This window comes from Pelobates fuscus, chromosome 6 (assembly GCF_036172605.1).
Source record: "Pelobates fuscus isolate aPelFus1 chromosome 6, aPelFus1.pri, whole genome shotgun sequence".
Classification (NCBI taxonomy): domain Eukaryota; kingdom Metazoa; phylum Chordata; class Amphibia; order Anura; family Pelobatidae; genus Pelobates; species Pelobates fuscus.
Genome location: NC_086322.1, coordinates 88,843,617 through 88,857,521, shown reverse-complemented (window position 1 = coordinate 88,857,521; position 13,905 = coordinate 88,843,617).

Here is a 13,905-nt window from a genome sequence, read left to right as displayed (position 1 = left end):
ATCGCGAGACCTCAGTCTGCAGCTCACACCCGGCGGAGCTGCAGACTGAGGCAGGCTCTCTCCCCAGGCGGCCTGACAGGAGGGGCCTCGCACCTGGCGGCACTAAGAGCAAGCCGCCGGGCCCCCTCCTGTGTCGGGTCCTCGGTCATAGACCGAGAACCCGACATGTCAGTCTGCCCTCAGGCGATTTAGGCGGCCGCGAGGCCCCTGACTGCGCGAGGCCTTAGGCGGCCGCCTAAATCGCCTAATTAGAGAGCCGCCTCTGATTTAGGGATAATAATAATCTTTAATTTATTTACGATTGTTGATTTGGCTGTATTACATGGATCAGAGTGCTATTTGGACAACCTGGGAGCTTAGATCCTGGCTATCCATGGATGTAATACTTGTGGGGGTTCCTATCTGTCTTAAATGTATTTTGGAGTGTTTTATGTGTAATATATTGTACCTCTAGTGCCTGGGTAATAATTAGTTTAGGCAAACTCACTTATCTCCCAGACACAGAGATACCTGGGCGGGTTTACTGTTATAATGTATGGAGACCCCATGCTGGGGGTCGTGTTTATAAGCAGGCAACTTTACCTTAATAAAATGGTCCTTCTTGTACCCTATCTGACTTGTTCCGTCTAATATATTGGGGAAATTTCTTTATGGAGTGGCAGAGCTATAACACTACTGAGCATATCTGGAACTAGGACTAGCAGAGGAAGGAAGAAATTATGACAATATTCTAGTAACCCTTGACAATAATAATAACAAAGGTGATTGCACAAAGTTTATGGAGCTTGAAGACCAAAAGCAGCTGGTGACACGGCCCCGTTGCTGACCAACCCTGTCAAAAAACACCTCTTTTGGGGTCTGAACAAACATCTGCCCCATAGACGTCTGAGTCTTGTTGAGAGTAATTATAGCCGGTTGCAGAAGGGCAATAGTGGTACCACCCAAACACTAGTCAAGACCTAGTGAAGGGTGAAAAATAACGGTTTATTTCAGGCAAGATACAACGTATTTATGCACAGACCCCTAACAGGGGGTCTCCATTCAAAGTAACATGAAAACATAAGCCCGCCCAGGCGTTGCTGTGTCTGGGAGATAATGGTATCTCCTGGACACAGGAAGCCGAACACACCAAAACCACAAAAAAACACACAATACAGTAACGCAACCCCACATGCCATACATCCTGAAATAGCGCCTGATCTCAGCTGTGATCCCTGCAAATAGCAGAGCTATCGGATGTACAGAGCCCCATAAATCGTCGTGCAAAGTCTGGGCTTGAGGCTCTGTACATTCCCGAAAATAGCTCCACAGAATCACTTGGTTTTGGCCGGTGGATTCAAACTTTGCGCCTAAACCACATTGTGGCCAATCAGGAGAAAGGGCACAAACCAATTTGCACCAATCGGCGCTCAGGGAGGGGAGGTGTTTCGCCGACCAATCGGGATAAAGGGCGCCAAACCCACATGTGCCCACTGGCTTGCCTGCATAGTTTTCAGGATCCCCCTACCTGCTCCTAAAGGAGCCATAATCACTGTCCAGGGAAGAACCAGGAGCCTCATGACTGTCAGCAAGGCAGAGGCTCTTGGATCATCCCTGGCAAGTGATTATGGATCCTTTAGGAGTAGGTAGGGTAATCCCCCGCAGGGGAACCTGAAAACTATGCGGGCAAGCAAGTGGGATCATGTGGGTATGGCACTTAGTGACGGCGTTCCGTCACAAGTGGTGAAAAGGTAAACATGCTTCTTAACTTTGGTGATAAACAGCTCTCTGAACAGTAGACCATCAGCCAATGGGCCAGAATTCGTTCTTACCCAGATCCGGTAAATTTGGATCAATCTTCTTTGTCTCTTTGTCTTTCTGTGCAGGGTGGCACGTTTGCGTTGCTCAGTAGGCATATTTATATAAATCTATTTTATAGGAGATGGAAAACATTGAATGGATTGAGAAATACAGCTGGGCTATTGTGGACCTAACGCCCTTACATACAGTTATAAGCCACTGTAACGAACACTTGCTATTTTGTAAACCCGTTCTTTGTATGCTCCCGAAAGGCTATGGACTTATTGATTATAACCTGTTCGCCTGGAGCGCTGATTCGTCCGTTCCCAAAATACAAGTTGCATAAGAGTAAATCCAGCGGTTCGTCAGTCACATACCCAAACATCAGTCGAAACTTAATGAAGGGTACAACAGGAATATTTTATTCTGGCCAGATGGCCTGCTTTCATACACATCATGGATACCGTCAAACACGCCCATAAAACTCCAACAACACGCCCATGAATTGTTTAGTCAGGACGACTGTGCATTAAAGCATAAAATATAAAAAATACATAAAAACACATATAAGACATAGAGGAACCCCCACAAATATTATATCCCTAGATAGCTTGGATTTGAGCACCCAAGTTGTCCAAATAGCGCTCATATTCCATGAATACTGCCGAATTGCCACCTCGGTAAAGATTTAACCGACCGCTAATGAGGCGTCTGCCCAAATCAGTTCCAGAGTTTCGGTCAAATTCGGGAGTTCCAAGCAGACCGAAAAGATGAACGGTTCCCCTGGCTCATAGGTAGCATTTGTTCGCCTTGTTCGTGCGAACAAACCTACGGAACAGCGCTCTCCTGGCTTGCTGTGGAACGAAGCAGGCATTCGTGAAGTTTGACCAGTGTTTGCGTGTTTGAGTGTCCGACTTATTAGAGTTCCAGACACTCAACGGCCAAGTTCCGCTGCCTGCTTTTTCTTGCGACAAGAGGGCCGCCATTTTCTCCAGCACTTGTTGTTTGGTTATACGAACGGCGCCCACACAGGGAGAGCACTTCATTCTGTGGTTTCTTTCAACTTAATGAGACAGGGGGGTGGTGGGTTTTCGGTAAATTTATCCACCGAATGCAGGGAAAGTAACATGGGGAATAAAGTATATAGTTTTGTCACATTGCTCCCTCCCAGTTCGATGGTGCAGCATACCAGCCTAGACCCTGATGGATTGGCTTGGGGATGTCTGGGAAAAGCAATCACGGTTCCAATTCCGTCTGCCTGGATTGTCCATCTGCATTGCTCCTGCACAGCAAATGGGGGCTTCTCTCCAGCAACTCTGTTCAGCCAAATGAGTGGGTTGTGGTCTGTCATCAAAGTGAAGGGATGACCATAGAGATAGGGCTGCAATTTATTTAATGCCCATACAAGAGCCAAACATTATTTTTTCACAGTACATAGCTGACTTCCCTGGGTAACAGTTTCCGGCAGCCCAAAGATGGAGGCATCTGTGTGGACAAGAAATTTTTTAGTATGGTTTGGGGCCGCCAAAACAGGTGCCTCGCTCATCGCTGTCTTGAGTCTCTGGAAAGCGACCTCACACTTGGGGGACCACACAATCTGTCTAAGAAGGGACTTTTTGGTCAAGTCAGTGAGGGTGTAACCGCAGCTGGTTCCCTTATTTACCACTATAACGTCTTAAAGCATAGAACTTAGCAGGGATAACCATACAGATATCTTAGCCATAATTTTATATAATTATAAGAGATCCTCTATTTAAAATATATAAATAATTGAGAAAATAATAAAAACTAGAAAAGCTACAATTTCTGGGGAAATTGTGTGAAGTGTTCTTGCCTCCACCAGTAGTCTACAACTGGAGTGGGCGGAGTAACTGTTATTATTTATTTATATAGCACATTTAATTGCAACGTTGTTGCCCAAAGTGCTTCACAGTTACATTAAAACATACAGTTATAAAAACATTAGCAGGTGCAAAAGGCCCTGTCTATGACATCACTTGCTGCTGCAGCCTGGCACAGGTCAGAGTATTTTTGCGGTTGCCATCTTTAAATGGTCGTATTTTAAAAATTATATATCCTACAGTGAAGAGCTTTATATTGTGAGAATCACAAGACCCAGACCTACATTTTGATGTATAGTATGTCTCTGAGATATTAACAATGAAGGCACAGTCGCAGTTTAGAAATTGCCCTTCAAATGTGAGCTTTGCAGAGTGGAGTTTCAATGAATGCCAATGGACGGCGTGAGTTGCAAACAAATGGTCATATTGTTAAAACTATCAGGACTATGGCTTAGCTGCAGACATTTTTAGTGGCAGCAGGGATAACTGAACGTTTGGATATACGATTTGTGTAGGTGGGCTTGAAAATTAGGGAGTGATGGCAGTTTAGAAATCATGTCCTGATTTTTCAGCTTTTGCCAGCTCCCACTCTAGCTTTGTCATTCATTCCTATGGGACAAATTTCGCCTCAAGAACGACGATATTCCGTGAATCATTCGGCGCATTGTTCCACAAAGTAATAGCAATCCGATCGGGAACAATCTGCACGTTTTGGTATATTTTTGTCTATGTAGTGTAAAAACTGTGGGAGGAGTTAGGGTGGCAAATTTGGCTATAATAAGAATAAGAACTAGAAAAGCTACAATTTCTGGGGAAATTGTGTGAAGTGTTCTTGCCTCCACCAGTAGTCTACAACTGGAGTGGGTGGAGTAACTGTTATCATTTATATAGCACATTTAATTGCAACGTTGTTGCACAGTTACATTAAAACATACATTTATAAAAACATTAGCAGGTGTTCAAAAGGCCCTGTCTATGACATCACTTGCTGCTGCAGCCTGGCACAGGTCAGAGTATTTTGGAGGTTGCCATCTTCAAACGGTCGTATTTTAAAAACCATACATCCTACATCGAAAAGCTTTATATTGTGAGAATCACAAGACCCAGACCTACATTTTGATGTATAGTATGTCTCTGAGATATTAACAATAAAGGCACAGTCGCAGTTTAGAAATTGCCCTTCAAATGTGAGCTTTGCAGAGTGGAGTTTCAATGAATGTCAATAGACGGCGTGAGTTGCAAGCAAATGGTCATATTGTGAAAACTATTCGGACTATGGCTTAGCTGTGGACATTTTTAGTGGCAGCAGGGATAGCTGAACGTTTTGATATAAGATTTGTGTAGGTGGGCCTGAAAATGAGGGAGTGGTGGCAGTTTAGAAATCATGTCCTGATTTTTCAGCTTTTGCCAGTTCCCACTCTAGCTTTGCCATTCATTCCTAAGGGACAAATCTCGCCACAAGAACGACGATATTCTGTGAACCATTCGGCAAAACGTTCCACAAAGTAATAGCAATCCGATCGGGAACAATCTGCACGTTTTGGTATATTTTTGTCTATGTAGTGTAAAAACTGTGGGAGGAGTTAGGGTGGCAAATTTGGCTATAATAATCATAATAATATATATGTGAGATAACATTAAGTGGTCTTGCTATGTATATTGCGAGGACCCCGCGATCACATGGACGGCATAGCCGTCCATAGCAATGCCAGAAGGGGGAGTGCCTGTAATGACAGGTACTCTCCCTGCTGCCTGAAAATAAAATTAAACCTGTTAAATAAGTGAAATTAAATAATATATACTTAGATCATATATATATATGATCTAAGTATATATATATATATATATATATATATATATATATATATATATATATATATATATATATATATATATATATATACACACACATATAAACAAAATAATACTTTAGGCACTCACCCCTGAATGATGTATGGATATATCTTGCCTTCGGTGCTTCCGGCGTCCCATATATATCCAGCAATAAAGTGGAGCACTCAGAAGGACTTCTTAATAGTGAATTTATTAATATAAAAGTAGTTTACATCAACATGTAAGTCCTGTGATTCGACGTTTCGACCCCTCAGGGTCTTTTTCAAGAAAAAGACCCTGAGGGGTCGAAACGTCGAATCACAGGACTTACATGTTGATGTAAACTACTTTTATATTAATAAATTCACTATTAAGAAGTCCTTCTGAGTGCTCCACTTTATTGCTGGATATATACACATATATATATACATACACTGTCTACGTGTATTTTAATATTAATATATACATAATTATATATATATTAATATCAAAATACACGTACAATGATATTGATTAAATATATATATATCATTTTCATTATATATATATATATATTTATATATATAATAAAAAATAAATATATAAATATGTTACAAAAAAAAAAAATAGATAAAAAATATATAGACATGCGTCATTTCGTTCTAACTGTATTTAAAAATTAATATATATATATAGATATCAAAATACATGTAGAACGAAATAATATATTTTTTTCACATTAAAATTCGCCAGGTTGCCTTTGAGACCGTATGGTAGCCCAGGAATGAAAATTATCCCCATGATGGCATACCATTTGCAATAGTAGACAACCCAGGGTATTGCAAATAGGGTATGTAACATGCTATATTTGACCCTGTAACTTCCCAAAACACCATAAAACCTGTACATAGGGGGTACTGTTTTACACGTGAGACATCGCTGAATACAAATATGTGTATTGTATTGCAGTAAAAGCAAACAGTATTTTGACATTCACAGTTAAAATGTCACGTAGAACTAAAACAATTTAAAAAATTCTTATTTTCTCCCATTTTTTTATATTTTTTTCATATTAAATTATGTTCCATGCCTAAATATTTGATGTTAAACGAAAGCCCTGTTTCCCCTGAATAAAATGATATATAATAAGTGTGGGTGCATTTAATATGAAAGAGGTGAATTACGGTTGGACAGACATATAGCGCAAATGCCAGGTTTTGTTTACGGTTTTTTTGGATCACAACTTGTACATTTGGCTGCGGTCTTAAGGGGTTAAACAGGAAAAAGACACAGATGATCCAATCTAAGCGTAGTATTTTAAATACTGATAATATCAATATAAATAAAATACAGTATTGCTCACCTTGTTTAGAGCCTTTGGTAACTGGCTCTAAGTCTATAGGCCTAGTGTCAATTTGTGGGGTGACACTACCCCTCCCTGGAATCACAGGATGCAGTGAAATTTGTTAAATGTAAAAAGGTATATTTATTATAAGAAGTAATATTAAAATGTGTACAAACTTTTCTAGAAAATAACAAAATTAAAATCCCATATGGATAATACAAAATGTATTGATTGCCAAAACGCGTTTCACCGTCAAACGGCTTCCTCAGTCAGCTTCTAATCGTCCTCTGTACTGTTATGCTTTATATATTTTCAAATTACCTGCCAAAAATCTCATGTTTCTCAGTCCGGTGTGTTTCGCGTGACGCGGGTTTCGCGTCACTTCCTGTTATTCACACAACATTTCCCATAGTGCTAAGCGTCCTTTGGCGTCACTTCCGGTGAACGCCAATAGAATTGTGGGTAATAGAGAGTTCTCGGTCTCGCAAATCTCGAGTTCATTTGAGTCCATGAATACATTGAAAACGTTATATTAGAATTAAGGAAAAACAGAAAAGAAAAAATAATAATATATCGCTGTTCATTTGGATTAGACATGCAGAGATAAGAGACAACAAATAAAACGGAAAGATTTTCAAATCCTAATGTGTGAATTGTGATTTTTAAAATAATTCATTGTTTATATATGATCTTATTACCTAAAATGGGAGAAAGGCCAAAATTAACTTATATTTATAATCTTTAAAAATAGAGAATGGATGAATTGTGCTTTCAAACACCATTAGCAGCAGATATGAATGAGGTCATTTCTCATTATATGTATGAACGATAAATGTATATGTTACTGTAAATAGTTTCTGATGAGGAGACTTTGAAAGTAATATTGCCTAATGTAAATAAAATGTATAATTATTGGCTTGAATATAAAAAATTATAAATAAAAAGAAAATAGATATGAAAAACAAGTTAAATTTAACTTGTTTTTCATATCCAATTTCTTTTTATTTATAGATTTTGTATTATCCATATGGGATTTTAATTGTGTTATTTTCTAGAAAAGTTTGTACACATTTTAATATTACTTCTTATAATAAATATACCTTTTTACATTTAACAAATTTCTCTGCATCCTGTTCAAGTGATTCCAGGGAGGGGTAGTGTCACCACACAAATTGACACTAGGCCTATAGACTTAGAGCCAGTTACCAAAGACTCTAAACAAGGTGAGCAATACTGTATTTTATTTATATTGATATTATCAGTATTTAAAATACTACGCTTAGATTGGATCACCTGTGTCTTTTTCCTGTTTAATGTGGAGAAAAACGTACACGTGTATATCGTGAGAGAGGGGTCGTGTGATCTACCCAAAAAGACATAGACGTCATGAAGTTTAGAGCCTTACATCTGTAAAAGGCTCTAAAGAATGTGAGTGGATTTATATTTGTAGCTCACAAAACGAATTAACTTACTTTGATATACTGCACAATTATCTGTATATTTTCTTTTCTTTTTTATTTCTATTTAAAAAAAAAGTGTGATATAGAGGGTAAGTGCAATCAGAGCACTAATTTATTTACTTTTCTAAATCACACCCAGTGCTACACTCGAGAAAACTAAGGGTTTAAAGGTTATAAATACCCGCTAACCTTAAGTTTCTCTGTTGTTTTTGGTGATCTTTTATGTGTGGTGGGTTTATAGGAGTACCCACGGAGTGTTTTTAGCAGCTGTTTCTTATTTCTACACTATAGCTACATAGCGCCACCTTTTCCACATCTTGTGTGTGTACCCAATTTCTTAATATATTCTTCAAGTTAAGGGCTTTTCTGAAAGTGATTTTAGATCGTTCTGATATACTAAAACATAACCACAGGTCTTTTTTGAGGATTGACCAGTACCTATAAAAGATACCTATATCATCATCAAATGCCCTATTAAATGTAGTGGTAAAAACAGGGGTGGTACCTGTACCCACTTCCTTCGTACTACTATCAAATTTTGCCCTTTTCCTCTGGGAAAGATTATAAGCATTAAGCAGATCAAGAATAAGTTGATGATCATCATTATGCTGTATACTTTCTAGGTTCAACTCCTGGACCAGCTGTGATTCCCCACGATTCAAGTTAGTGAGTGGATCTATAAGATTCTCCCTATTCATAGACCTACCCTTCAGATAAGCCCTCCGAATATGTTCTACGGGGTATGCCTTTTCCATAAAACTGCAGCATAAATCAAAGACTCTCTCTCATAATCCAACAAGGATGAACAATTGCGCCTCTAATAAATTGACCAGAGGGTATATTGTAAACCCATGTAGGGTGGTGACCACTCTCTGCATGTAAGTACCCATTGACATCAACATTTTTCTGGTAAGTCTTAGTGGAGACCTTTCCTTCCAACCCAGTTAAAGTGAGATCAAGAAAATCTATAGTGGATGAGTGTCTATGGTAAGTGAAGGAAAGACCCCATTTGTTATTATTGATATAGGAGATAAATTCTTCTATTTCATCCCAACCTCCCTTCCAGATAATGAGGATATCGTCAATGAACCTGCGAAAGAGAGCGAGTCGCCCCGTCCAATGAGGGTTCCTCAAAATCATGGTGTTCTCCCAGAATCTCATGAATAATTTAGCATATGAAGGGGTGAAACTCTTCCCCATCGCATTCCCTTTGATTTGCATTGAAAAGGTTATTGCTTAAAGAAACCTGTATGAAAAACAATATGTTCCTTTTCTAACACCTTGTCAGTTTGCAATATCTCTTAAAGACAAAGTACACAGTTTGAGAAATACAATATTTGCATTTGCCCATAACACCCTCTCCATTAAAGTGTGGGCATTGTAGAGCATGTCTTCCTTAAATTAGTAAACCAAAGTTCTCCAACAGTCTTTAGGTTTTTATGCTCCCAGCGTCTTTGATCATTGTTGTAATGGTAAAACATCCGTAGTGTGATCTTTGCATGTAAAGGTAGTTGATTAAAATGAGCAAAGCTTTTGTCTGGGAAAGAATTAAAAAGAACATCACGTTCCAGAGTAAGATATTCTTGGATGAATCCTGATAGGAATTGTAATCCAAAGTTTAAAGTAGTAAATGTAGTCCAAAGTTTTTAAATGCCTGTAGAAGTTTACATTCCTTAGATACATTGCTGGAGCTTGTGTTTGTAGAATGCCCGGGTATTAGTTGTATAGTATTGGTTGTAGAGTCCAGCTATCCAAATATTTGGCTAGAATTGGTTGCAGATATTCTATCAGTCTTTGCTTGTTTTTTTGTTTGTTTTTTAATTATTTAAACAGCTTATCATGTGTATAGATTGGATACTCTCCGATATTCTTTTACGGAATAAATTAATTGATAGCATTTTCAAGACATTGCCTTAAGTGACATGCATCCCAATTATAGGATATTTTATATTTGATACAGCAATCAAAGTGGTATCTCAAGAATGCCTCTTTATGCTGTATTGGAATCTTGGTAACAACTTTACATCTCACTGACAGCCATATAACGACATCAAGTGCTGTTGTGCTAAAAATGTTAACAGGTAAAATCTGTGGAAAAATCTTTACATTTGTTATACTTTGTATAATAATAATAATAATAGATGAAATAGTAACATAGTTAATATTTCTAGTCTTTTGTTTTAGAGATAAACACCCTTGTATATGATTTAGATATGTAAGGATAATTTGGAGCAGCAAATGGTATGTAAAATTACAGTCTCTTTAAATGTAAAAAAAAATACTCTTTTATTCAAAATCTCTCAATCTATTTAGAATAGTTGATATTTGGAAACATGACATTATTCATCTTTCTTTGCCCTGTTAGGGAGAAGACAACTTATTCCCTAAGTTATAATTAGTAAATATATAACTATATATTGAACACATTTAATTTAAATATCTATTTGCAATACAAGCATAATATTTATCCCGTTAGGGTTTCATTATAAAATATGCATTCTGGGGATCAAGGAGTTAACCTTATATCTCCACCCCACACCGAACTATACATGTCAATAACATGGATACCCCGCCCACTAAAGGATGCAATTGGCTAACCAATACCAGCATCATCAAACGAAGGGGTGTTTACATCCAGCTATAAGAGCCAGCACCTTCGGTCTACATCAAACTCTTGACAAAGGCGCATTCTAGTGCCGAAACGCATTGAGGTAGACTCCACTTCTCTGTGGATTTTTAATTAGGACTGCTGCAATTGCTCTTTAGCCTAGGGTTCTCGTTTTTCAGATATGGGTTTATCTAGCTCTCGATAGATAGTTATCTCTTGAGTTGATCATAGCATACTTCAGCGATACCAGATATTACAAGCATTACAAGCATCTTTCCTGCTCTTATGTCAGACCCTCTATGTACTTTAGCGAATTTTTTCCCCAGGGACTCTCCAGCACAGTACTGAATGATTTATCCTAGGATTAGCCCAGATATGCAGTATACTATCATCACCAGTGTACTATTACAAGAGAATATTGAAGGACTTTCAGTATTATACTGGACGCAATCCCTTATCTGCCACTTAAGCTTAGAACTCGGTTGGGGGGATATCAACTAAATATCTTTTTTAGATTTTGCAAATTATACAATACACAGGGTCATTCAAGCCTTTTTGCTTTTGATACTTATGCCCTGAATTTTCCAGGGGACAATTGTGTGCTTAGTTACCCACAATTAGGTGCTATCAGAGAATATTGAAATGGGGAGAGTATTCTAATCTCTTACTTTATCCACTGTCAGCTTTCCCGACTATGATTCTATGTCATCTGGGGTCTGCTGTGGACTTCCCATATACTCTCTGACAATCTATACACCTATTGTTCTACCTGTATTCAGAGCTACACAGGCATATTTTCTCTACTTATAAGCTTGATCAGATATACTATAGGATATACCCACATTTCTTTGCCACTTCGCCAGTACCAATAGGGTTACCCAAGTATATTTACCTACTTACACATTGTATATCTCCCCATTAGTGATGTACCGAACTGTTCGCCGGCGAATAGTTCCTGGCGAACATAGCATGTTCGCGTTCGCCACCGCGGGCAAGCACATGGGCGGTTCGATCCGCCCCCTATTCGTCATCATTGAGCAAACTTTGACCCTGTGCCTCACGGTCAGCAGACACATTCCAGCAAATCAGCAGCAGACCCTCCCTTCCACACCCTCCCACCTCCCTTTTAGATTCATTCTGAAGCTGCATGCTTAGTGAGAGGAGGGAAAGTGTAGCTGCTGCTGATTAGATAGGGAAATTGATAGCTAGGCTAGGGTATTCAGTGTCCACTACAATCCTCATCTGATCTCTGCTGTAAGAACAGCACCCCAAAAAGCCCTTTTTAGGGCTAGAACATCAGTCTGCTTTTTTTTTTTTGTGTCAAGCTCACAGTGCCACCACTCACTCACTGCTGGTATCACAATAGCTTAAGCTTGCATTTAAAACAGTGTTTCACTGTAATAGATTGAAGAAGAGCAGTTAGTTGTCTGCCAGCTTCTGTGTTAGGCTCAGTGGATACTGTGCCCATTTGCCCAGTGCCACCACTCATATCTGTTTTCACAATAGCTTATGCTTGACATTTAAAAAGAAATTTATGGGACAGTCGCACGGCCCTTGAGCTCCTGCTAAACGGAGAAAAATAACCTAAAATTTAGAGGTGACCCGCAAACGAAAGGCACCTTAAAGCACCTTAAAGTAGCTCTACACTTACCAATGGGCAAGAAAACGAAAAAACTGAAGCCAGACCGACCCCAGCAGGGGAGAAGCATAGGGGACCTATGGCGGCAGGCACATGGCGCCCAGGAGTCAGCAATGGCGGCCCTCCACGGAGGATGCTCCGACTTCTCCGATGGAATGTCGGAGGAAGGAGACGACGACCAAATGCTTGCAATGGCGCGGCAGCCGGCACCACGAGCAGCACCTCCGCAGGGATCACCAGATACCGCCCCGGTGACCTTAACGGCTATCCGGGAGATCATGGCGGATCTCCACACTAAACTCTCAGCGGACATGGCCTTGATCCGTGAGGACCTCCGGGGCCTGACAGGCCGCCTCGGGGAGATAGAGCACAAGACACAAGCCCACTCACAACAAATCACTGTCCTGACAGGGCAGGTAGAGGAGCTCATGAAACAGGGAGCAACTTACGAGAGCAAGTTCGACACCCTAGAGGATAAGAGGAGACAGAGGAATATAAAACTAAGGGGAGTCGGAGAGACAGTGCCGCCGGAAGAACTCCCACACCTCGCAAGGCGCCTCCTGACAGCCATACTTCCACCAAAGCAGGCTAAATCAATATCTCTGGAAGGCACTTTCCGCTTGCAGAAGCCTACTAAGGCCCCAGCCGCAGCCGCCGGGGACATCGTGATGCAGTTCCAGAACCTCAGGGACAAGGCGGCAGTGATGGCGGCAGTCAGAGGACAAACTCCCTATAACTTCGAGGGCATGTCATTAACCTTCTTTGCGGACCTGTCTGGGGGAACCCTTGCTTGGCGACGGTCGCTCCGACCACTTACCTCCCTTCTACGCACGAAGACCATCAGTTACAGATGGAGCCAGTCTCGATCCCTACAGATCCCACGCGGAGACACAGTCATCACCATACGAGACCTATCGGATGCATCAAACCACCTACAAGCACTGGGACTCTCACCGGACTCGTTGAGCCCAACTAACCCTCACGGATGGGACCCAGGGGCTACCCGAATCTTTGTGCCCAGAAACAAAGCGCTAAACGCTGGAGCAGGGCCCACATCTTAAATGCCTTGGGAGACGTGACCACATGCCTCGACTTCGCGGCTGACATTTGCCGCAGGATACGGGACAGTGACTGAACCTGCCATACTTTTTCGGGCTGCAAGGATGGCCAGATGTATATCACCCGCTCAAGTACTTTACTGACTACTGTTTTTGTTTTCGTTCCCTGACGTGTGCTCTCTCGCATATCGAGAAAGGGTTCATACTTTTGTGTATATTTTATGTTTGTACTATTGCTGATTATGTTCAGGCACACCTCCTGCCACATCCCTGCTAGGGCTGCACTCTTCCCGCACTCCCAATGTGGATCCGCAGTGCTCTTAATCGTTGCCTTACTGGGTGAAGCAATATACAGAATGGGGC